The 23,111-nt window shown below is 39.7% G+C and overlaps 1 protein-coding gene across 1 annotated transcript in view; it reads left to right on the top strand.

The window, feature by feature from the left end:
• The window catches only part of LOC139444918 (neuroglian-like), a 301,741-nt gene that overhangs the window by 51,967 nt on the left and 226,663 nt on the right, over positions 1–23,111 (top strand). The gene's annotated exons all lie outside the window — the stretch shown is intronic.

The raw sequence follows: 23,111 nt of genomic DNA, 5'->3' as shown, positions 1-23,111 counted from the left end.
CCGAGATGTTGTTTTATAGCACAGTCAGCAGTACTCATGCTATGTCACAGTGTAACAAATGTTATATTCGGATAACATTTTCTTAGTAAAGTACAGATTCTTGTACACTTTTTAGTTGAGTCCTATCCAGGATTCAAAGTCAGGGATCTAACCCACTCAGCCACTGAGGCTTCCACAAAATGAAACTGGTAGTCTAGATCATGTACTTTGTGTCATCCTACCCCAGAGACTGAATCTAAAAATATTGATGGCTGGTGTACCTGTCTTGCATCTGACCACCTCTGTGGCAAGTTCTGTGATAGAACACAGATATAACAGACTATGACTTGAAAGCTTGCCAATTTACGCTTGTCAGAGGGGTACACAAAGTATGTGATCTGGACTACCAGTTGTCAGACTCTCATTTTGTGGAAACCTCGGTGGCCGAGTGGGTTAGATCCCTGACTTTGTGTGCTGGCGATTAGGTGCCTCGCTCTTACAGTGTGGGTTCGAATCCTGGATGGGACTCAACTAAAAAATGTACAAGAATCTGTACTTTACTAAGAAAACGTTATCAGAATATAACATTTGTTACACAGTGATATAGCAGGAATACTGCTGACTGTGCTATAAAACAACATGTACACTTCTTCCAAATTTTTAAAGCACATGTACGACTGGCTACTGGCTACTGGCTACTGGCTACTGGTTGAGCTGGGCAGTCATCCCACCCCAGAGACTGACTCTAACAATATAGATGACTGGTGTACCTGTCTTGCATCTGACCACCTCTGTGGCAAGTCCTATGATAGAACACAGAGATAACAGACTATGGCTTGAAAGCCCATTCCCTCATTCATCAAGCATGGCCTCTCTGTGCTGAGCAGTACCAAAGAGCTACCTTTGATGCACGGAACTTGTAATAGCATAAGATACAACATAAGCCCTTAAGCCATGTTACAAGGTTCATACAATTATGATATCAGGATGGGCTATAAATCATTCAACAAGTCCACAGCGCGGACTTTTATCCAAACAAATCCCTCACTGGCAGAACAATTCTCCGGTATTTCATTGACTGGCATAGTAACTTATCCTGCTCAGATCATGTAGAAATAAATACCAGAGCTCAGGTCCTCCGATGAAACGTTATCTCTGCCGAGCCAGTAATGTCCAAATCCAATTATGATAGTCACCCTCTGAAACCAGGCATTATTTCAAAGTAATGTCTGGCCAAACTCCATTATGGTCGAAAAGCTGAGTCCAGGACGGTCTGAGCAGAAGCACCTTGCATTCTTATTGAAGTCAAGTTCACACCCTTAGAGTCCAATTCACAGCCTGTGTTATATCATGGTAATTCAATAGCTATATCAACGGCTGAAGTTGAAAGAATGCGGAAATTTAGCAAGCAGCCATGATTACCTCTGCATCAATAACAAGCTAATTAAATAGATATGTTGCCAATAGCGCAATATGGATCGATAGCATCTATAATCGCGACCGTTTCGTTATAGCGTCAGCGGATGTGTGGGTTTTTTCACATGTTGTGATATATATTGCTATTAGTAGGCGTCATGGGTTGGCTGATTGGGTGTTAATTTCATTTGTTGAGCTTTTGTGTAATTTCCTATTTTTTCGGAGATGAAATTTGATTTTTATGTTATAGTGAAAGTTTGTGTATCGTGGCTACAGGATTGTGGAATTAATATGAGATTTTCTCATAACGAAAAAATGTGACCTCTTAAGTTTGGGGCCTTGAGCATTTCAGGGTTTGTGTCAAACTTTGAAATGTCTTTTTTCTCATTCATATGCTAAGTCAATGAAATAGGCTCTTATGTTAAAATCTTTTTCACTGAAACAAGCATTATTATTCATTTATAGCCTTTTTAGTTTGTTTGTTTGTTGGTTTGTTGTTTAACACCACACTGAACAATATTACAGCTGTATGACAGCAGTCTGTAAATAATTGAGTCTGGACCACACAATTCAGTGATTGACATCATGAGCATCAATCCACGCAATACGATACAATGACATGCATCAACCAAGTCAGCGAGCCTGACCACCCGATCCCGTTAGTCACCTCTTATGACAAGCAAAGTCACTTTTAACAAGCATGGGTTGCTGAAGACCTATTCTACCCTGGATCTTCACAGGTCTTATTAATAAGCATTCACATCCTTACTTGGTATAATGCATTCATGGTTACTGTGCTGATGGAGTCTCTACCTCACATTTATCTGGGGTACTATTTGACAAAATCACAGTAATTTGGATCACTTGATGAAGAACTTGAGCACTACTCCAAGTATTTGTGAAACATCTTGACTCTCCATGCAAGTGTGGAAGTGATACCTTATACTTTCAGTTGTTTTCTCGAGTAAATATGCAACATGTCTCATTAGATGACTGGTAATCTTCTCTCCTGGCCCAACATCAGGTCTAATATCAAACCTGTAAAATGAGGCACTCTGGTGGCCCAGTGGTTGAGGGTGCTGTAAATGGCTGAGTTTAGTCCTCCAGCTGCCATGATCCTCTGGTTGTGGATTCAGACTCTAAATTCACTGTGATTATGATCGTCAGTATGGTAGGACCATGTCGAATGTGGACTTGAGCCAAGATACTACTACTACTACTACTACTACTACTACTACTACTACTACTATTTGGGGCATGGGTGGCCCAGTCGTCTAAAGCGCACAATTCACTGTGCAGAGTTGCGTCCCTTGGGCACGCCAGAAACCTATGATTGATGGGTTCAAATCCCAGTTCGCCCCAATTATGTTTCTAGGTCTGTCAGCACCATACCTGTGCTCGTGGGTTTCACCGAAGTGGTAAACGTCTGAGACCTGCATCACTTCGGGCTTTCCTCCCACATTAAGCTGACACACTGTGATATAACTGGAATACTGTTCAGAGCGGCGCTAAACCCAACTCACTCACTACTACTACGCTCTTTGGAAATGTCACACTTGCATCCCACGTACCAAGTTGTTCTTTTCCCCATTGTCCATGCCTTAGGTTTTGTACCTCCAAATATGTTGACTGACATTGGGAGAGTACTTGGGTTCACTTCTGAGAATCTGGGTAATGTAGAAGGGTGTCTTGGTAGTCTTCATGTTTTCGGTGGATTCCATGAGGCATTGCCTCCTGGTAGAAGTACCATTCGCTGTCTAGGCAACGTGTTGAGTCTGACCCGTTGATCGCCTCTTACAACAAGCATGGGTTGCTGGAGACCAATTCAAAATCTGGATCTTCACCTGCACAGGTTCAGTCTCAGATTATGACCCTCTGTAGGTGTGGCAGCACCTTAGATACCTTCTGGGTTCATTTCACCATCCTTCTGGATTAATATCACCATCCTTCTGGGTTAATATCACCATCCTTTTGGGTTAATATCACCATCCTTTTGGGTTAATATCACCATCCTTCTGGGTTAATATCACCATCCTTCTGGGTGAATATCACCATCCTTCTGGGTTAATATCACCATCCTTCTGGGTTAATATCACCATCCTTCTGTGTTAATATCACCATCCTTGTGGGTTATTATCACCATCCTTCTGGGTTAATATCACCATCACCATCCTTGTGGATGAATATCACCATCCTTCTGGGTTAATATCACCATCCTTGTGGGTTAATATCACCATTCTTCTGGGTTAATATCACCATCCTTCTGAGTTAATATCACCATCCTTCTGGGTTAATATCACCATCCTTGTGGGTTAATATCACCATCCTTCTGGGTTAATTTCACCATCCTTCTGGGTTATTATCACCATCCTTCTGGGTTAATATGACCATCCTTCCCAAGAAGTAAACATGTACAATCTGCATTACTGGTACTTTGGTTTTCCTCCCAAATGATGCTGACAATATGTGATGTAAACTCCATGTTAATGAAGCATGGACCCAACCATCCACATCATTTTCTGACGTCAGTTGGTTCTCTTTCATTTTGAAACGATATTGCCCTAAGAAATGTAAATAAGACTCAATGCCAGGGAAAGTTAACGGACGTTGGTTGTGGAAAGTTCCTGGATGGATGACTGCGTTCGGCAGCTTGACTCCTGAGAGTTTCTAGGGTTTCGTTCCTGCCCCACACAGAAGCACATCTAGCAAATGTGGTGTCTCTTTGCACAAGTGACTGTTCGAAATATGCCGTTGTTCACCCAGCAGGTAATGGGTACCCGGTAGGATGACATGGATATGTGACTGTTAACCTTCTAGTACCTCACAGGCAGCTTGGGTTGTATACTCCCTAGGGAGCTGAGATAAAACAACGAGTGCATGCCCACTGGTTCATTGACTGGGGTAATAATAGTGTAGCCTAGAGCACGCACTACATATGGAATTATCAACTTCAGAAGCAGACTATTATTGTAAAGATTAAAAAACAATATCAATCAATATATTACATATTGACCAAGGATGTCTGTAAAACAAAAAATTGAGTTAATCTCATAATTTAAAAGTTAAAAAAATTCAAATATTGATTACATTTAAAAAGTTACATCCATAATCTTGAATGCCATTTTACCTGCTGCAGCCTCTTGCCAAAAAAAAAATCTCTCTCCACTGAAACAATTGCTGTCATCTATGTAAGTAGGAAGCAGTGTTCTTGAGTTTGAGAGAGCAGAGATTCCGCATCTCACTAATGGGTAGACAAGCAAGTATATAACTTTCATTCAGGAGTGACAGATCACCATCTTCCCTTTAGGATTAAATATTGTCTCCAGTATTTCCGTTCCAATGGAGAATACAGTCAGAACAATTAAATCCTGCGAGATCCTCCTAGATGACCCGCGGCAAATCATCCAATTCTGTCGATTTTCATCATTGTATATCTGAATGCCCTGATGGAACGTTTGCTTGATAAATGGTCGGATGTATTGATGATAAGTAGAACTTTATGCCGCAAATATAAAGGTTCCAGGTAACTTTATAGGATTGTATCTCTGATGTTTGGGGATCGTTTATCCAAGTGTGTTTTATCACACTTTTGATGGCTTGTGATGATCACTATGTGGCGAAACTGTTGCCATCAGTTTTCCATATATTGTGGAATGTTTTCTGATGGATTGGTAAATATTGGATTGAAGTTAATTAGTTTGCGAGTGTTATTGAGAATAAATGAGGTCTCATATGTTGTTAGACAGCATCTATTTGTTGGCAATTAACAGTGATATCACTGTATGGGGATAAATTGTGTCAATTGAGTTTGTTCTTCACAATATTTCTCAATTTCCTGGATCTAATGGCTTGATGGTGGAAAATGGTTTCAGATATAGCCTGTCACTCAAACTGTTATGAATGCCAATTTTATTATCAAACAAATAGGTTTTCACCCAAGGGAAACAAGAAAAACATTTCAGTTCTTGGGATAATTTGACTATATAAATTGTGAAAGGTTACAAGTCGTGGTCTGATTATTGTAGAGTATTGTTATAATTGTTTCAATGTTTGACTGATTGATTGATAGATTCATATTAACAATTCGTGTGAGGTGAGTTGAAATCAAGATTATTGCACTTACGTAGCCACAAACATGCGCGTGTGCATTTTTATAGAGCTTGCCAACTGAGATACTGTGTCACAGTTTTACAAGAGTACTTCACCCAGACACAGTAAACTGTCTCCAAGCTGAATTGTCTTTGTTTTATCCCCTAATGCCGAGTGCCAGGCCGGTAACAATAGTACCATCTTTAAACATCTTTTGGTATGACACACGTGTGGATCATACCTTTACCTTCCAGTCTCCAGGCAGATGCTTTGTTCACCCAACCAGGGAGGTGGTCTTTTCAATGTGTTCCAAAACACTGGCTTGTATGAAAGTGAAAAATCACATGATAGTGTTTGTTTGTTTGTTTGTTTGTTGTTTAACGCCGCACTCAGCTATATTCCAGCTATATGATGGTGGGCTGTAAATCATCGAGTCTGGACCACACAATCCAGTGATTGACATCATGAGCATCGATCCACTCAATTGGGATACGACGCCATGTATCAACCAAGTCAGGGATCCCAAACCATTGACTAATATACTGAACCAAATTAAAAACTTCACAATCCTAAAATTTTAACATTTTGACCAGTTATCATTGTTAGCCCTTATTGTATTTAAACAGTAATGGCCACGTATTTTCTTCAGATAACACCCGTTTTTGTGCAGGTGAATCGATCAAAATCATGTGCACAACACTATAGTGGCAAAAGTGTTTTTTCACGTGCAACTGGTCACCTGGCCATAATACTGCACATGTTTTCAGCCATACTTGTTAGCAGTTATTAACAAAAAAAGAAAAACACACACAAAAAAAAAAAAGTCTTTACTTCCACTTGTCATGCCACGCCTTTCAAATGTGCAACGTGAATGTGCCATCAGCATGTTGCAGACAGGAACGTCCGTAGCTGAAGTCATAAGGACGATGGGTTGTAGTCGACGGACAGTTAATGATTTACAGACGTGTCTACAGCAAACGGGTACCACCGCTGATCGCCCTCAGCCAGGTCGACCACGTGTGACGTCACATGCAGAGGATCGTCAGATTGTCTTACGTCACCTCCGTAACTGATTTTTGACGGCTGCATCAACCAGAAATGAACTGTTTAGGGGTAGACTGAGTGCGCAAACTGTTTAGACCATCTGAGAACTGCTCACCTTCAAGCACGATGGCCATACTGCGGGCCGATTCTGACTCAGTTACACAGACGTCAATTGTGCGCATAGCGACACTTAAGAGGAATTGGAATCAAGTCGTCTTCAGTGATGAATCCCGATTTAATCTTCGATTTGCTGATGGTAGGGCGAGGGTGTGGAGGCTCCGTCATGAACGTTATGCCCAGTGTTGTGTACAGGAAGTTGACAGATTTCGAGGCGAAGTGTCATGGTGTGGGGTGCTTTCTGTGGCAATGCACGTTCCAGGCTTCTTGTCATCCGTGGCAACCTCAACGCTGCTGCTTACCGCGACCTGGTACTGGCACCAGAACTTCTGCCTTTTATGGCAGCACATGGACCTGGTTTGATCTTCCAACATGAAAATGCCAGACCCCACACAGCAATTTTGACAACGAATTTCCTTCAGAATGCGGGAGTCAACGTCATGGACTGGCCGTCAAGGTCTCCCGACCTCAATCCCATCGAACACGTCTGGGATGCTCTTGGCAGAAGTCTGCGCACTCTCCAGAACCAACCACAGAATTTGCAAGTTCTTGGCATCATTTTGCAGCAACAATTGCGTCGTCTTCCCAATCATGTGTTCACAAGCATCACAAGGTCCATGCGGAGGCGTTGTGTGGCAGTTGTCAACGCACGCTACTGAACTTGTGTGCCATCAGATTCTTGTGCTTGGGACTTATGATTTAAACTGTTGATGTTATTACCAAATACCGTAGGTGCTTGGAACAAATTATGGTTACCACCGTTAATTAAAATCCTTCTTTGGACATTAATGATGAAAAATTACCTTCTCTGATACATTTGTCCATTATATATCATATATGGGATTACTTTTAAAAAGTTTTTAATTTGACTCAGTATTTGTTGTGTTTTTACCAACACAGACATTGTATGTTAAATAGGATATGTTCCATTAAAATCTCTTTTATATGTCTTTACTTTGCTTACTTACCCCCTTGAAGATCCAGATTAGAACTGGTCTTCAGCAACCCATGCTTGTAGTAAGAGGCGACTAATAGTCAGGTTCATTGGCTTGGTTGATGCATGTCATTGCATCCCAACCATGTTGATCAGGGGTGTCACGATAAATCTAAATATCGATATATTGCTATTGGTAAGCACTTAAAGTCAATAAATTGATTGTTAAATCAGTTTCCGATCAATAGTATCGATTTCAGTAAGGAAAATTGATAGTTTTGATTGTATTTACCATATCAATAAAATACATGCAATGCTGTTCAAATTTGTTTTTCTTTTGATCATGAGTGGTAGTAATTTAAACATGGTAATGTGGAAGTTTCTTTTTCTTAAATTATTAGGGTGGTCGGGTAACCTTGTGGTTAAAGCGTTCGCTTGTCATGCTGAAGACCCGGTTTGATTCCCGACATGGGTACAATGTGTGAAGCCCATTTCTGATGTCCCCTGCCATGACATTGCTGGAATATTGCTAAAAGCGGCATAAAACTCACTCACTCACACACTCACTTAAATTATTAGCGTAAAGAAAAAACAAATCAGTCATATCTCAAACTTTATTTTTTATTTGTTGTTATGGTTATCATATTGAAAGGAGACTGCAGTTCAAAGGTTTCATTCAACTCTAAAATCCATCTAAAATGATACACTGAAAACTATCGATATTTATCACAATAGTTGCTTGCAATATCAATAGTTATTACAATAGTTTCTTTCAATATCAATAGTTATCACAATAGTGATTTCCAGACTAATAGTCACCCCTAATGTTGCTTGATGCATGTCTTTGTATGCCAACCATGTTGATTGATGATGTTAATGTCGATCACTGAATTATCTGGTCCAGACTTGAATGTTTACAGACTGCCATGATATAGCTAGAAATACTTCTGAGTGCAATGTAAAACAACAAACAAACAAAACAAAAAGCTTTCCCTTAATCAAATTCAATGTGAGATAATTACTGTAAATTAATCAAATCTGAAGAAAAAGAAAATTAGGTCATTTATCAATGTGTTGCCAATTTCAGAGTCAGGGTTAACTTGGAATAACCCTTCAGCTCATAGATGATGAAGATATGTTTTTGGATAAGTCGGAAAACTTTTTTAACTTTTGATACTTAATATCATGACCACTGTGAAAACAGATTTTTTTACATGAAATTTCATTACAGGATATTAATAAGCATTTAATTGAATAATACAAAACAGTTTATATCAATAACATCATCATCTTTTGAGAAATAATTTCGTAACATACTATTTGCGATGGTGAAAGATGAAATAACAGTAATCTTGACTGTCATGCGTGGTTGATTCGAAAAGGGACTAATTATATTGTGTTAGTGAAATAAAGATATTCTTGGAATAACATTACTTGAAACCATGTAGGAAAAGTCAGAGTAAGATTCCAGATCGTGATCACTGTTGATTTAATTACAATGAAATGTTGATGAAACCCAAATCTGAAGGTACTTCACAGTGCATTAAAGATGAAATAGGAGATGGTCTTTCAAAGATATTATTGTATTGAAAACTCTTTCATGGCCAATAAACACCCTTCACAAAGACTTGTTTCTTTGAAGTTATGAATAGTTCAACCAACTGTTATCTTACAACTGGTAATTGATATTTACATCATGTTGAGTTTGTTTTCATTCTTGTCAGTTTTGGACTTCATTATGAATTATGTATCTACTGATATTGAAAAATTCAGTTAATGTTTTTTGCATCAGTAACCTTAACATGTTCAAAAACAATTTTTTGTCAACTTTTTCAAATTGACTTAATTTAGATTCACTGATTGTAAATCGATGTGAGGTATGATCAAACACATAACACAACAGCCTGCATAATAGCTGCTTTGTTAAGCGTATCAAAGTTCTCATTTATCACTAGCTATTCATCAAAAGCAGTATCATATTAATATGTAATATTATTAATTTCTTCAATTCTGTATCATCAGTTCCCTTGAGGTTCAGGATAGCTATAAGTTATTGGTGACATTCACTCGCTATCTGTAACAGGGATCAGGAAATATTTTAAAATGTCCAGATTGCACTACAGTATTTTAAATTGGACAATTCTTGCGAATCCTCTACCTCTATTACATCTTTGCCATAAAACTTGTATTTTGGCTTCAGTCACACTTACTAAAGTTTTCAGATTTTCAGCAGATGCCCTCTTCACTGTCAGTCACACACAATTAGTTGTTCCCAATATAGCACTATAGCAGCGAAAGCTATGACGTGCATAATTACGGGAACCTCACTTCTTACCTGTGTGTGCAAGAGTCAACACCTATTGTTATAGCTGTAACGATCTAGCACTTGGTTTAGTCACATTTAATCTAAGATTCTTCTATGGTTTTCTAATAAAACGGATATATTGATTCATTTTAAGAGCTGCTAATTGTAGTGACAATCGTACTCACGTAAAGTATTGTGGATTGCGCTATTTCAAATTGGACATTTTGCAGTTACAATCGGACAAGTCTGTAGGTAGAGTGAAGTACATCAAAATTTGGATCATGTAACCTTGTATCAGATACTATGTGTCTACTTGGTGAGGTACAGAACCTAAAGCTTTCACTGTTTGGCTGAGGGCTTGTTGTGGTATAGGTACTGAAGACATGTTCCCGAACTGCCTTACTGTAGACAAACATGTACCCTTGCTGACAACTACATTGCACTGGACCAACTAGAGGAGTCCATGGATGATAAGTGTGTGAATATCGTTTTCCGCCGCTTTAAGCAATATTCCAGCAATATCACTGCTGGGGACACCAGTAATGGGCTTCACACATTGTACTCATGTGGGGAATTGAACCCGGGTCTTCGGTGTGACGAGCAAATGCTTTAACCACTAGGCTACCCGTCCGCCCCTCCATCTATAATGACTTAAGGCCTAAAGAATGCTTGTTGTATCTCCCCATGTGTGTGGGGTAAGGTGATTGGGTGTCGCCCCATGTGTGTGGTGTAAGGTGATTGGGTGTCTCCCCAAGTGTGTGGTGTAAGGTGATTGGTTGTCCCCCCATCTGTGTGGTGTAAGGTGATTGGGTGTCCCCCCATCTGTGTGGTGTAAGGTGATTGGGTGTCTCCCCATGTGTGTGGTGTAAGGTGATTGGGTGTCTCCCCATGTGTGTGGGGTAAGGTGATTGGGTGTCCCCCCATGTGTGTGGGGTAAGGTGATTGGGTGTCTCCCCATATGTGTGGGGTAAGGTAATTGGGTGTAGCCCCATGTGTGTGGTGTAAGGTGATTGGGTGTCTCCCCATGTGTGTGGTGTAAGGTGATTGGGTGTCTCCCAATGTGTGGGGTGTAAGGTGATTGGGTGTCTCCCCATGTATGTTGTGTAAGGTGATTGGGTGTCTCCCAATATGTGTGGTGTAAGGTGATTGGGTGTCCCCCCATCTGTGTGGTGTAAAGTGATTGGGTGTCTCCCCATGTGTGTGGGGTAAGGTGATTGGGTGTCTCCCCATGTGTTTGGGGTAAGGTTACTGGGCTGATTGAAATGCACAAGTCTGAGATATACTACTCAGGTCCTGACAGGGACACTGTGCTAGCTAATACTGTTATGAAAATCTGGAGACACCAACGTAAATAAACGTTTATTTTTGTTTGTTATGAAATGAAGCTTAACATGCATCCGAAACTGCATCCCGTTGCTACGACAACATCTCCAAACAACCAGTCAGATTTATCCCCCATCTGGACCCTTCAGAATATGCCTATGACATATAGTAGTATCTAGTTATATTGGGCAGATAATTGATGAGGATTCCTCAGTCTGGAAGGGAAAATATCATCAACTTAAACTTCAAGTGTAAACAAGAAATCAAATTCAAACTGATTTCAGATTCTGTGACATATATTCTGCAATCTCACGACCCATTCTGTCTGTGCTCCATGAATCACTCGCAGTTTGAAGTATGGTCCGAATCCCATGTTAGATGTTATGTCCATAGTAAGAGCTCATAGATTTACAGAACAAATCTATCTTGTCTCTGTGGATGGTTCTTATTGCCAATTTAAGTCAAATTCAGACAAGTGTGTTTGTATTGCATTAGACCTCAAATGATTCATCATTCATTGTAATGTCATTTATTAAATATCGCTTGTTCATGAGAGTGATAAATACAGGAAATTCAGAAATAATGGTACATCATTTCGGAAATATATTTTGAAAAATGTGTTGCAATGTCATTGAAACATCAAGAATTTAGTTCTCAAGAATTAGGAGTTGAAAATGTTCTAATCACTTTTTAGCAACATTCTTGCAATATCAAGGGGAGTGGTTGTCAAGGGCACCAGAAATAAGCTTCGCATATTGTACCCATGTGGAGAATCAAACCCAAATCAAATACATATCCCAGTGGTGGAATTACATGTTTCACTTGCAGAGTAGCATCCCCTAGTCATGAAAGGATCTGTTGATCAAGGGTTTGAACCCAGATTGACCTCAATGATCCTTTGGTATGATAGAACCATACTTTTGATTTTCACTGAAGTGGTTAAGTTCAACAACCTGCATCAAGTCTAGGTTTAATCCTGAAAAGATCAAAGGTGCCGATTGTACTTTGAGCTGCGATAAAGTACACTTTAAGAGTTACGTCACAATGGGCTGATGTCATGATGCTGTTCAAATTACCTCCCCTGTAATCTAACGTAACCTTGGTAACATCATTCTTGCATTACTGTCAAGCAAGATGGCACAGCCACATCAATTATCGATCAGTGATACAGTTTCTTTAAACTTGTCAAATAATTTAATATATTTTCTGAGAAGAAATATGGCAAGATGATGTCAACTATCTTTCATGATGCTGGGTTATCCCAAACATATTCAAACACTGCATCCATACCACGGCAGCCACAAGTAGACCTGGTACTCACTGCCGGGCACTTAGCAACATGCTGCAGCCCAACAAAACACCCACTTTTGCTCATTTCTATGCCATGTTCGTCCCACGACAATGACATGTCACGGTATCATGGCATAAAGTTTCAGATACAATATTTCCAGATCCTTGCATTAAAATCCTTTCAAGTTATATCATTGAGTAAGTGTTAACCGAATCACTGGTAGATTCCAAGAAAACATGAGTACAGATGATTGCTGTTTCCGGCTTAGTTTATGAGAAAATATGCAAGGTAATCTTAATTCCCGGATGTAAAACAATGTCTAGCAGAATGCAAAATACAATTTAAAAGGTAGAACAACATGTCTGGTGATTTTGTATCTTAAATTTCAAATTTGTTCTGACCAAGTTTCTTATTGCCTGTAGGGGCTGTCGGGTAGCCTAGTGGTAAAAGCATTCGCCTGTCACGCCGAAGACCTGGGTTCGATTCCCGACATGGGTACAATGTGTGAAGCCCATTTCTGGTGTCCCCCGCCGTGATATTGCTGGAATATTGCAAAGGGGCGTAAAACCATACTCACTCACTCACTCACTCACTCTTATTGCCTGTTCGTTTACCGGAGTTTGCTGAAGGGGTACGGTGTAATTTTTTTCTGCACAAAATGTTCGAAAAATGTTTTTGGGTGAGCACTATAGTCAAGAAAATATGGTAAGCTGACACACAGTGCTGTCAAAATGTTGCTTTAACTCAACTCCCTTCCAGACCATGTTTAGTCCTTACTAAATTCTGGAACACACAAATATAAACACCTGAAAACAATACCATTCCTTGTTTCATTGCAATTTCTTCTTAATTAGATTATACAAAGCACTGAAGAGAACTTGAGTGACGACATGTGTTATTAATGCACCATGGTGCATGATTGACCAGCCTCCACCATACAGCATCTTTAACAAAACACTCTCATTAATAAAGTATGTAACATCTTATCTAATTGGCTGATCAATCTCATTAATATAAATAAGCTGTGTTTCTGTCCCGGGGCTTGTTACGCCTTGATCTCACTACTTCATGAAAAAATCCTTTCATTGACAAGTTGTAATCACTTCAGATTATTCAAGGTTAAATGATCAAAGGAATTCTGAAGAATGAAATCAGAATTAATAATGTGACCAATAAAATGAAATTCATGTATACTGACATAAATAGAAAAGGACAACGTAAAGAACACCTATTGTCACAAAAGAAAGAAGAGGTGATCTATGAGATAAGAAGTACTTACTGTTGGATAAGTCGGATCATAAAGGCAATTCTGATACCTGTGTTGTTTAGGTCGGATCATAAAGGCAATTCTGATACCTGTGTTGGTTAGGTCGGATCATAAAGGCAATTCTGATACCTGTGTTGGTTAGGTCGGATCATAAAGGCAATTCTTATACCTGTGTTGTTTAGGTCGGATCATAAAGGCAATTCCGATACCTGTGTAGGATCTGATGTTCAAGTCTATTTTTAACTCACCTAACTCTAAGTAAAGTGAGCTTATGTCATTGTCTGCCTAGCAAGTGTCATCATCATCATCATCATCATCATCATCATCATCATCATCATCATCATCATCTGTACACATCTCCTTGAAAACTTCTGAATCTGTGAAGTGTAAACTCGCCATGCTTGTTCAAACCAACAATGACACTTGAATTTGTTTGTGGGGTTCAAACCTGATCCTCAATATGGCAACCGCACCCGCAATTTTATTCTCAAGAACCACAATGTTTAGAAAGCTGAAAGTGATAATGGAAGAAGATTCTTCAAGACTTTAGTATCACACAATACAATTGTACTTTTTTGCTTGACCTCAGCAAGAAAATAAATTCCATTAAGAAGCTTAAATTAATCTGCTATTTGTATGTTTTAAAGTTGAAAACAATATAAGGAAACATTGTTGACATTTAGTTACTGTCTCTAAATTAGTCCAGTATTTTTTCAGGAAATCCTGCACTTAAGTCTTTATTAGTAATTAATTTTTCATCTTTATGCCAAATAAAAATATATTGAGCTACACAGGTACATTTCTATTTCTATTTCTATTTCCACCAGACCCAGCTAATTGGTCAACGAAAAAACAAACAAAAAATATAAAAAGTCTGATATTCCATGAGTGGATACCATTCTGGCTTTCACATGGAATTTTTTCTTGTTTTACGGATGAAAAAGTAGGACTTGATTGAAAGAAAGAGTTTTGAAAAGCCTACTCATCAGACTTAGTCGAAGAATTTTACTGTGAAAGAAAATTGAAAAAGAACCCTTATTAGTCAGTTTACATCCTGAAAGCTTAAGTTAGTTTTAATTTTTTTTATTTGTCTTGTCAATGATCTCCAGTTAGTTATGACAAATGTCGACAGTTTCAGACATGGGGAACTAAAAAATAAGAGAATAAGAGTAATCGACAGTTTCAGATATAGGGAACTAAAACATAAGAGAATAAGAGTAATCGACAGTTTCAGACATAGGGAACTAAAACATAAGAGAATAAGAGTAATCGACAGTTTCAGATATAGGGAACTAAAACATAAGAGTTATTAATAAGAGTAATCGACAGTTTCAGACATAGGGAACTAAAACATAAGAGAATAAGAGTAATCCACAGTTTCAGATATAGGGAACTAAAACATAAGAGAATAAGAGTAATCCACAGTTTCAGATATAGGGAACTAAAACATAAGAGAATAAAAGTAATCCACAGTTTCAGATATAGGGAACTAAAACATAAGAGAATAAGAGAAATCCACAGTTTCAGATATAGGGAACTAAAACATAAGAGAATAAGAGAAATCGACAGATTCAGGGACAAGAAATACATGATGAGAATAAGAGAAATTCACAGTTTCAAAGACTGGGAACTAAAAAATATGATAATATAAGAAAGGAGAGACCAAATTGATGAAAAGGAAAGTAACTAATTAAATTTACTTTATTTTTTATATACTACTGATAATGGAGAGCAGAGCTAATGTTAATTAGTGATATTCTAACTTTAATTTTCTAACTCATCGATAATTCATTTTAGACCCCTAAATTAAATTTGGAGGATAGATCCAACGTGTTTGCAAACTGTCCAACCTTGACACTCACCTGTGTGTGAGCCCGCGGGTGGCCCTATCATCTAAGCAATATACCGCAATTCACTGTGCAGAGTTGCATCCCTTGGGCACACCAGAAACCTGTGATTGTGGTTTTGAATTCTGGTCACCCCGATAATGTTTCTAGGTTTGTCAGCACCACACCCGTGTTCGTGGGTTTCACCAAAGTGGTAAACATGGAGACCTGCATCACTTCAGGCTTTCCTCCCACATTAACCTGACACGCCGTGATATAACGGGAATACTGTTAAAAGCGGCGTTAGACCAAACTCACTCACTCACTTGGTGACCTCTTTGGTGACCACTTTGGCAACATTTTTTGCAACCTCTATGGCGACCTCTTTAGTGGCCACTTTGGTGATCACTTTGGTGACCTTTGGTGATCACTTTGATGACCTTTGGTGACCTCTTTGGTGATCACTTTGGTGACCTCTTTAGTGGCCACTTTGGTGATCACTTTTATTGCATATGCCTCAATAATCCCAACCTTTCAAAGTATGCAATTTTATTTATTTCGAGACAGGCTATTTTTTTAACATGGCTCATGAAACAAGAGAATTATTTCATCTGCGAAGTAAAAAGTGCTTTATCTTCTAACCCCTTGCCTGCACCCACAACTCCCTCAAAACACAACAAAGATCAAAATACAAAACAAACCAAAGAAACCCTAACTTTTTGAAGTAGTTACATCCCCTTATTGCATCACTCAACAAGATCATCATTGAAACCTCCAGACCTGTGAAGATCTGGGGTACAATAGGTCTTCAGCAACCCACGCTTGTCGTAAAAAGCGACTATGCTTGTTGTAAGAGGCAACTAACGGGATTGGGTGGTCAGGCTCGCTGACTTGGTTGATGCATGTCATCGTATCCCAATTGCGTGGATCAGTGCTCATGATGTCAATCACTGGATTGTCTGGTCCAGATTTTATTATTTACAGGCCGCCGTCATATAGCTGGAATATTGCTGAGTGCGGCGTTAAACAACAACAACAAATGAGGTGAGGTGAGGTGAAATGGGGTTTAACGTCGCGTCCAAGATTATTGCACTTATATAGCTACGTGCATGCACATGTGTGTGTGTGTGGCTGCTTGTACTAGACCTGACTGATGCTGATTTACAGTGCTAGCTCACTGAGATACCATGCCGCAGTTTAACATGAAAACCCCACTCAGACACAGTATACTGATTCCGAGCCAACCAGTCCTTGTTTTAGCCCCTTAATGCTGAGCACCAGACAAGGTAACAACAAGTACCATCTTTTAACGTCTTTTGGTATGACGCGGCTGGGGATAGAACTCTTGACCTTCCGCTCTCCGGGCGAACGCTCTACCACTAGACCACGGAGGCGGTCCAACAACAATTGAAACCTCCATGGTTAGCACCTAACCAGCAAGAGTAGTCATTTGCGGATCAGGGCCTCTATCCACAAAACGTGCATAGCCGCAGGAACATAGAATGTTTGTCATTTTAATTGTGGCTAAACTTACATACAATCGCCAGTGGCCGATAGGATGTGTCCAAGCAGGAAGCAAAGGTCCTGTAGGTCCTCCACGTCCTGCTACACTTGTCAGCAAGTTGACAAGGTAAGGATGTCATCTGTAGGATGACTCCACATCCTGCTACACTTGTCAGCAAGTTGACAAGGTAAGGATGTCATCTGTGTGACGACTCCACATCCTGCTACACTTGTCAGCAAGTTGACAAGGTAAGGATGTCATCTGTGGGACGACTCCACATCCTGCTACACTTGTCAGCAAGTTGACAAGGTAAGGATGTCATCTGTAGGATGACTCCACATCCTGCTACACTTGTCAGTTGGTTGACAAGGTAAGGATGTCATCTGTGGGATGACTCCACATCCTGCTACACTTGTCAGCAAGTTGACTAGGTAAGGATGTCATCTGTGGGATGACTCCACATCCTGCTACACTTGTCAGCAAGTTGACTAGGTAAGGATGTCATCTGTGGGATGACTCCACGTCCTGCTACACTTGTCAGCAAGTTGACTAGGTAAGGATGTCATCTGTGGGATGACTCCACATCCTGCTACACTTGTCAGCAAGTTGACTAGGTAAGGATGTCATCTGTGGGATGACTCCACGTCCTGCTACACTTGTCAGTTGGTTGACAAGGTAAGGATGTCATCTGTGGGATGACTCCACATCCAGCTACACTTGTCAGCAAGTTGACAAGGTAAGGATGTCATCTGTGGGACGACTCCACGTCCTGCTACACTTGTCAGTTGGTTGACAAGGTAAGGATGTCATCTGTGGGACGACTCCACGTCCTGCTACACTTGTCAGTTGGTTGACAAGGTAAGGATGTCATCTGTGGGATGACTCCATGTCCTGCTACACTTGTCAGCAAGTTGATGAGGTAAGGATGTCATCTGTAGGACGACTCCACGTCCTGCTACACTTGTCAGCAAGTTGACAAGGAAAGGATGTCATCTGTGGGACGACTCCACGTCCTGCTACACTTGTGAGTTGGTGGACAAGGTAAGGATGTCATCTGTGGGATGACTCCACGTCCTGCTACACTTGTCAGCAAGGTGTACATTAAATATCCATGATTTACCTTTGTTATTTCCATGGAAAGAACACTGTACAAACTTTTGTTTCTTTGTTGTCAGCACCATACCCATATTCATGGACTTCACTACAGCTGCAAGTGTCTGCATCACTTTGAAATTGCCTCCCACAACAGCTGACACACCATGGTGTGGTGGACAGAGTATCCTCCCAGGGGGCAGAAAGTCCGGGTTCAATCCCCAGGTGTGTCATACCAAAAGATGTTAATAGATGGTACTTGTTGTTACCCTTCCTGGCACTTGGCATTAAGGGGATTAAACAAGGACTGGTCAGCTTGGAGAATACTGTGTCTGAGTGGCATATCCATGTTATACTGAGGTATGCTGTCTCAGTAGGCTGATACTATAAAACTAGTACAAGCTGCCACACACACACAAGCATAACGCAATAATCTTGACCGTGAAGTTAAACCGCATTTCACCTCACCTCACACTGTCATATGTTCAAAGAAGACTTAAACCCAGCTCAGGAACTGCTGTATTTGAACATTATACGAAGCACAATTAACAAACCTAAATCTTCTTAATGCTACATTCCACATATTTATTTCCCTTGACCACAAAAGCATGTTTGGTATTGGCAACGAACACTCAAGTCACCAACGTCTTAAATGAAATAAAACTATGTGATTCTCATACCTTGATATAAAATACTGTACCCCTTCATCTCCTCTGATCTCGGTTGATGTTACAACCAGTGCCATTCAATTTGACAACCTGCTAACTTGCAATGCACTAGGAACAAAACCTGACTATTGAGAGCTGCAACAGATTCTGAAGAATGCAATTTGAAATGATTCTATTGAAGCAGAAAATCTGTTTATGTCCACCAGTGTTTTCTGTCAAAACCCCCGTGATTACACAAATACCTTCATGACCTACACTAACTGCTTTTATTCTTTTATGAAAAATGAGTTTCTCTGAAACTGATGATGAAATTGCCACAGCAGAAAGAAAACTGCAATCAATGTTACCATGCATGAAATTGATGTGTGTAAGTAATTTCATACTGCTGATTTGAAGGATATTTCCTATTGTAATCAACATTGTAATGGTACTAAAATTTGTCAACTCCTATAAAATGTTCAAGCTTTCCACGCTTGAATTAACAAATTAAGAACTGAATGGTTCTGTTATTTTATGTGTTTAGATTTTCAGATGATATTATATCGTTAAAAGTTTAAAGGAATTTTATCCATGGATATATTTTTGATGGGAAAGAATATTTTTTTCGTTTGCAGAACATTGATTTAACTGAAATGATGGTTGAAAACTTGGTGGTAACTATGGTGACAGATGTTGGTGGTAACTATAGCAACAGTGATGTTGGTGGTAACTATAGCGATAATGTTTGTTGTAACTGTAGTAACAGTTGGTGGTGATGAACAGTGACAGAGATATAGGTGGTAACCATGGTGACAGATGTTGGTGGTAATTATAGCGTCAATGATGTTGGTGGTAACTGTAGTAACAGATGGGGGTGGAAACCATGGTGACAGAGATGTTGATGGAAAATAAAGCAACAGTGATGTTGGTGGTATAACTATAGTGACAGTTGGTGGTTGTTACTTTAGTGACAGATGGTGGTGGTAATTATAGCGACGATGATGTTGGTGGTAACTGTAGTAACAGATGGGGGTGGAAACCATGGTGACAGAGATGTTGATGGAAAATAAAGCAACAGTGATGTTGGTGGTATAACTATAGTGACAGTTGGTGGTTGTTACTTTAGTGACAGATGGTGGTGGTAATTATAGCGACAATGATGTTGGTGGTAACTGTAGTAACAGATGGGGGTGGAAACCATGGTGACAGAGATGTTGATGGAAAATAAAGCAACAGTGATGTTGGTGGTATAACTATAGTGACAGTTGGTGGTTGTTACTTTAGTGACAGATGGTGGTGGTAACTAAAGTGACAGTTGATGGTGGTAACTATAGTGACAGATGGTGGTGGTAACTATAGTGACAGATGGTAGTGGTAACTATAGTGACAGATGGAGGTGGTAACTATAGTGACAATGGTGGTGGTAACTAAAGTTACAGATGGTTGTGGTAACTATAGTGACAGATGTAGATGGTAACCATGGTTATAGAGATTTTGATGGTAACTATAGTGACAGATAGTGGTGGTAACTATAGTGACAGATGGTGGTGGTAACTATAGTGACAGAGATGTATATGGTAACTATTGCGACAGTGATGTTGGTGGTAACTATAGTGACATGGTGGTGGTAACTATAGTGACAGATGGTGGTGGTAACTATAGTGACAGATGGTGGTGGTAACTATAGTGACAGATGGTGGTGGTAACCATAGTGACAGATGGTGGTGGTAACCATAGTGACAGATGGTGGTGGTAACTATAGTGACATATGGTGGTGGTAACCATAGTGACAGATGTTGGTGGTAACCATAGTGACAGTTATTAGGAAGATAACAACAGTGGCAGCACAGTGATGTGTTGTTGTGGTGTACCAACTTGCTGTGGATTGAACATAAGCCAGGGTGAGAGTGTTGAATTATGTTTTGATCATTTTACAGGAGGAAGCTGCTTTGAAGTGACATTTTGATTTTCCTCTCGTTTTTTTTTAATAAGAACACTGAAAAAGAAAATTCGCTCAGCCAGTAATTACAACCCCCAGAGTTTCGATGCATTTTTTATGTGCCTGGCGCTGAGAGGCAGGATGCACCGTAGCTTTCAGACGGAGAGTGTGAGTATGAGCATTGGCCATCTATCTCACCGTGGAAATACACGCTAATTGTGCGAGTTGTATGTAAATTATGTATAGAGTGCTCCAATCTGGAGGACTTCAAAGGGAAAAAAATGATTGGTTGCCAAGCAGCAGACAGACATGGATAGTGGCTTGACATAAAGTTGTGCAAACGCGACATGTTTTCATTTATTCAGGGTCGTAATAAAGCCGTGGTGGTCGGGCACTTGTAAAAGTAATTAACACACCCTTGATACCTTTTTAACCCTAATAGTAAAAAAAGTCCAGAAACCACCGGCTACCTGCTTGATATCAATTTATCAGTTACCAGAATCAATAGCAAACGGCCGTTTTATTGACATGATTCGTTTGATGAGGAGTTGAGGCTATTTTGTGGTTACAATGCACGTAGTCCAGGAATCCACTCTGCATGAAGCAGACCTGTTGAACTGGATACTGGGTGAGAAGTTATGAATTTCAAATGAAACCGAGCCGAGCTTGCAGCTTCAAGGTTCATTTATGAGTAATAGTTATATTTTTTTTCACAGTGTACACGCGGAAAGAAGAGATGAATTACATTAGGAAACCAAACACCTACACATTTTTATTTGGATAGACACAAAACTACCACATCAATACATGTGTTAGATGTTAAGTTATGTCATTAACAGTCGGTCCGACACTCAGAGATATGTTTGAACTTCTGAAAGGAAGTGTTAGCTGTAAATTCTCATGGAGAAGGCAAGTATATGATGAATTATTCATGCCTGCTCTGTTGATACAGGCCATAATATGTTTGTATAAATCAACAGATGATATGATGTAAGAGGAATCTATCTTAATGGGAATGAGGGAAAATTATTTGATACTGCAGTGAAGCAACAATCTGTCAGTTGTATAGTGTTGCTATAAAAATATAATTTCAGCGTAATAGATGAATTTTATTCAGCAAATTAAAAGATTTCATGTGGTAACTTTAAGGTTCTTGTGATGGGTTTGGTGCAACAATTCTGATAAGGAATGTAAGATTGAAAACCATTTTTTCACAGCTATGGCCATTGCTGCTTTTCTTTTACCACTGCAACTGAGTGGAATAGTTTTTCACCTCTCGAACTTAAAGTTTCTCCAACTTTATAGATTTTTAAGTGCAGATTAAAACCTCTACCTCACCTTCAATGAAACTGAAACATGACTTGCATGTGGAGTTATGCGCTGTAAAAGTGGACTCTTATTGTTATTAGTATTTGTTCAACAAACATAACACCCTTGTTCAGTGACAGGCGCCATGCACAATTGTACTCTCCGGGGAGTGAGAGCACAATAAATGTAGTCAGTGTATTAAACCCTTCACAGATACTGGTCTCCGGTTGTAGATGCATTGCGTCATGTTTATAATGTGCGTGAAGACATCAAGCAATGCGTCATCTTTTCTGATTAATCTCTGTTTTCCTGAAGACTAGTCAGAGATTTCTATTTGTAGGAACAAAAACAACAACATCACGCTGCATCTGATGCTGACTAGTGAGTGAGTGAGTTTGGGTCAGTGAGTGAATGAGGGTCAGTGAATTAGTGAGTGAGGGTTAGTGAGTGAATGAATGAATGAGAATCAGTGAGTTAGTGAGTGAGGGTTAGTGAGTGAATGAGTGAATGAGGGTCAGTGAGTTAGTGAGTGAGGGTTAGTGAGTGAATGAATGAATGAGAATCAGTGAGTTAGTGAGTGAGGGTTAGTGAGTGAATGAATGAATGAGAATCAGTGAGTTAGTGAGTGAGGGTTAGTGAGTGAATGAGTGAATGAGGGTTAGTGAGTGAATGATGTGAGTGAGAATCAGTGAGTTAGTGAGTGAGGGTTAGTGAGTGAATGAGGGTCAGTGAGTTAGTGAGTGAGGGTTAGTGAGTGAATGAATGAATGAGAATCAGTGAGTTAGTGAGTGAGGGTTAGTGAGTGAATGAGTGAATGAGGGTCAGTGAGTTAGTGAGTGAGGGTTAGTGAGTGAATGAATGAATGAGAATCAGTGAGTTAGTGAGTGAGGGTTAGTGAGTGAATGAATGAATGAGAATCAGTGAGTTAGTGAGTGAGGGTTAGTGAGTGAATGAGTGAATGAGGGTCAGTGAGTTAGTGAGTTAGTGAGTGAGGGTTAGTGAGTGAATGAGGGTCAGTGAGTTAGTGAGT

Source organism: Haliotis cracherodii, unplaced genomic scaffold, assembly GCF_022045235.1.
Source record: "Haliotis cracherodii isolate W230 unplaced genomic scaffold, xgHalCrac1.p SCAF_6, whole genome shotgun sequence".
In the NCBI taxonomy this organism is placed as follows: Eukaryota; Metazoa; Mollusca; class Gastropoda; order Lepetellida; family Haliotidae; genus Haliotis; species Haliotis cracherodii.
This window is presented reverse-complemented; position numbering and strand designations above follow the sequence as displayed.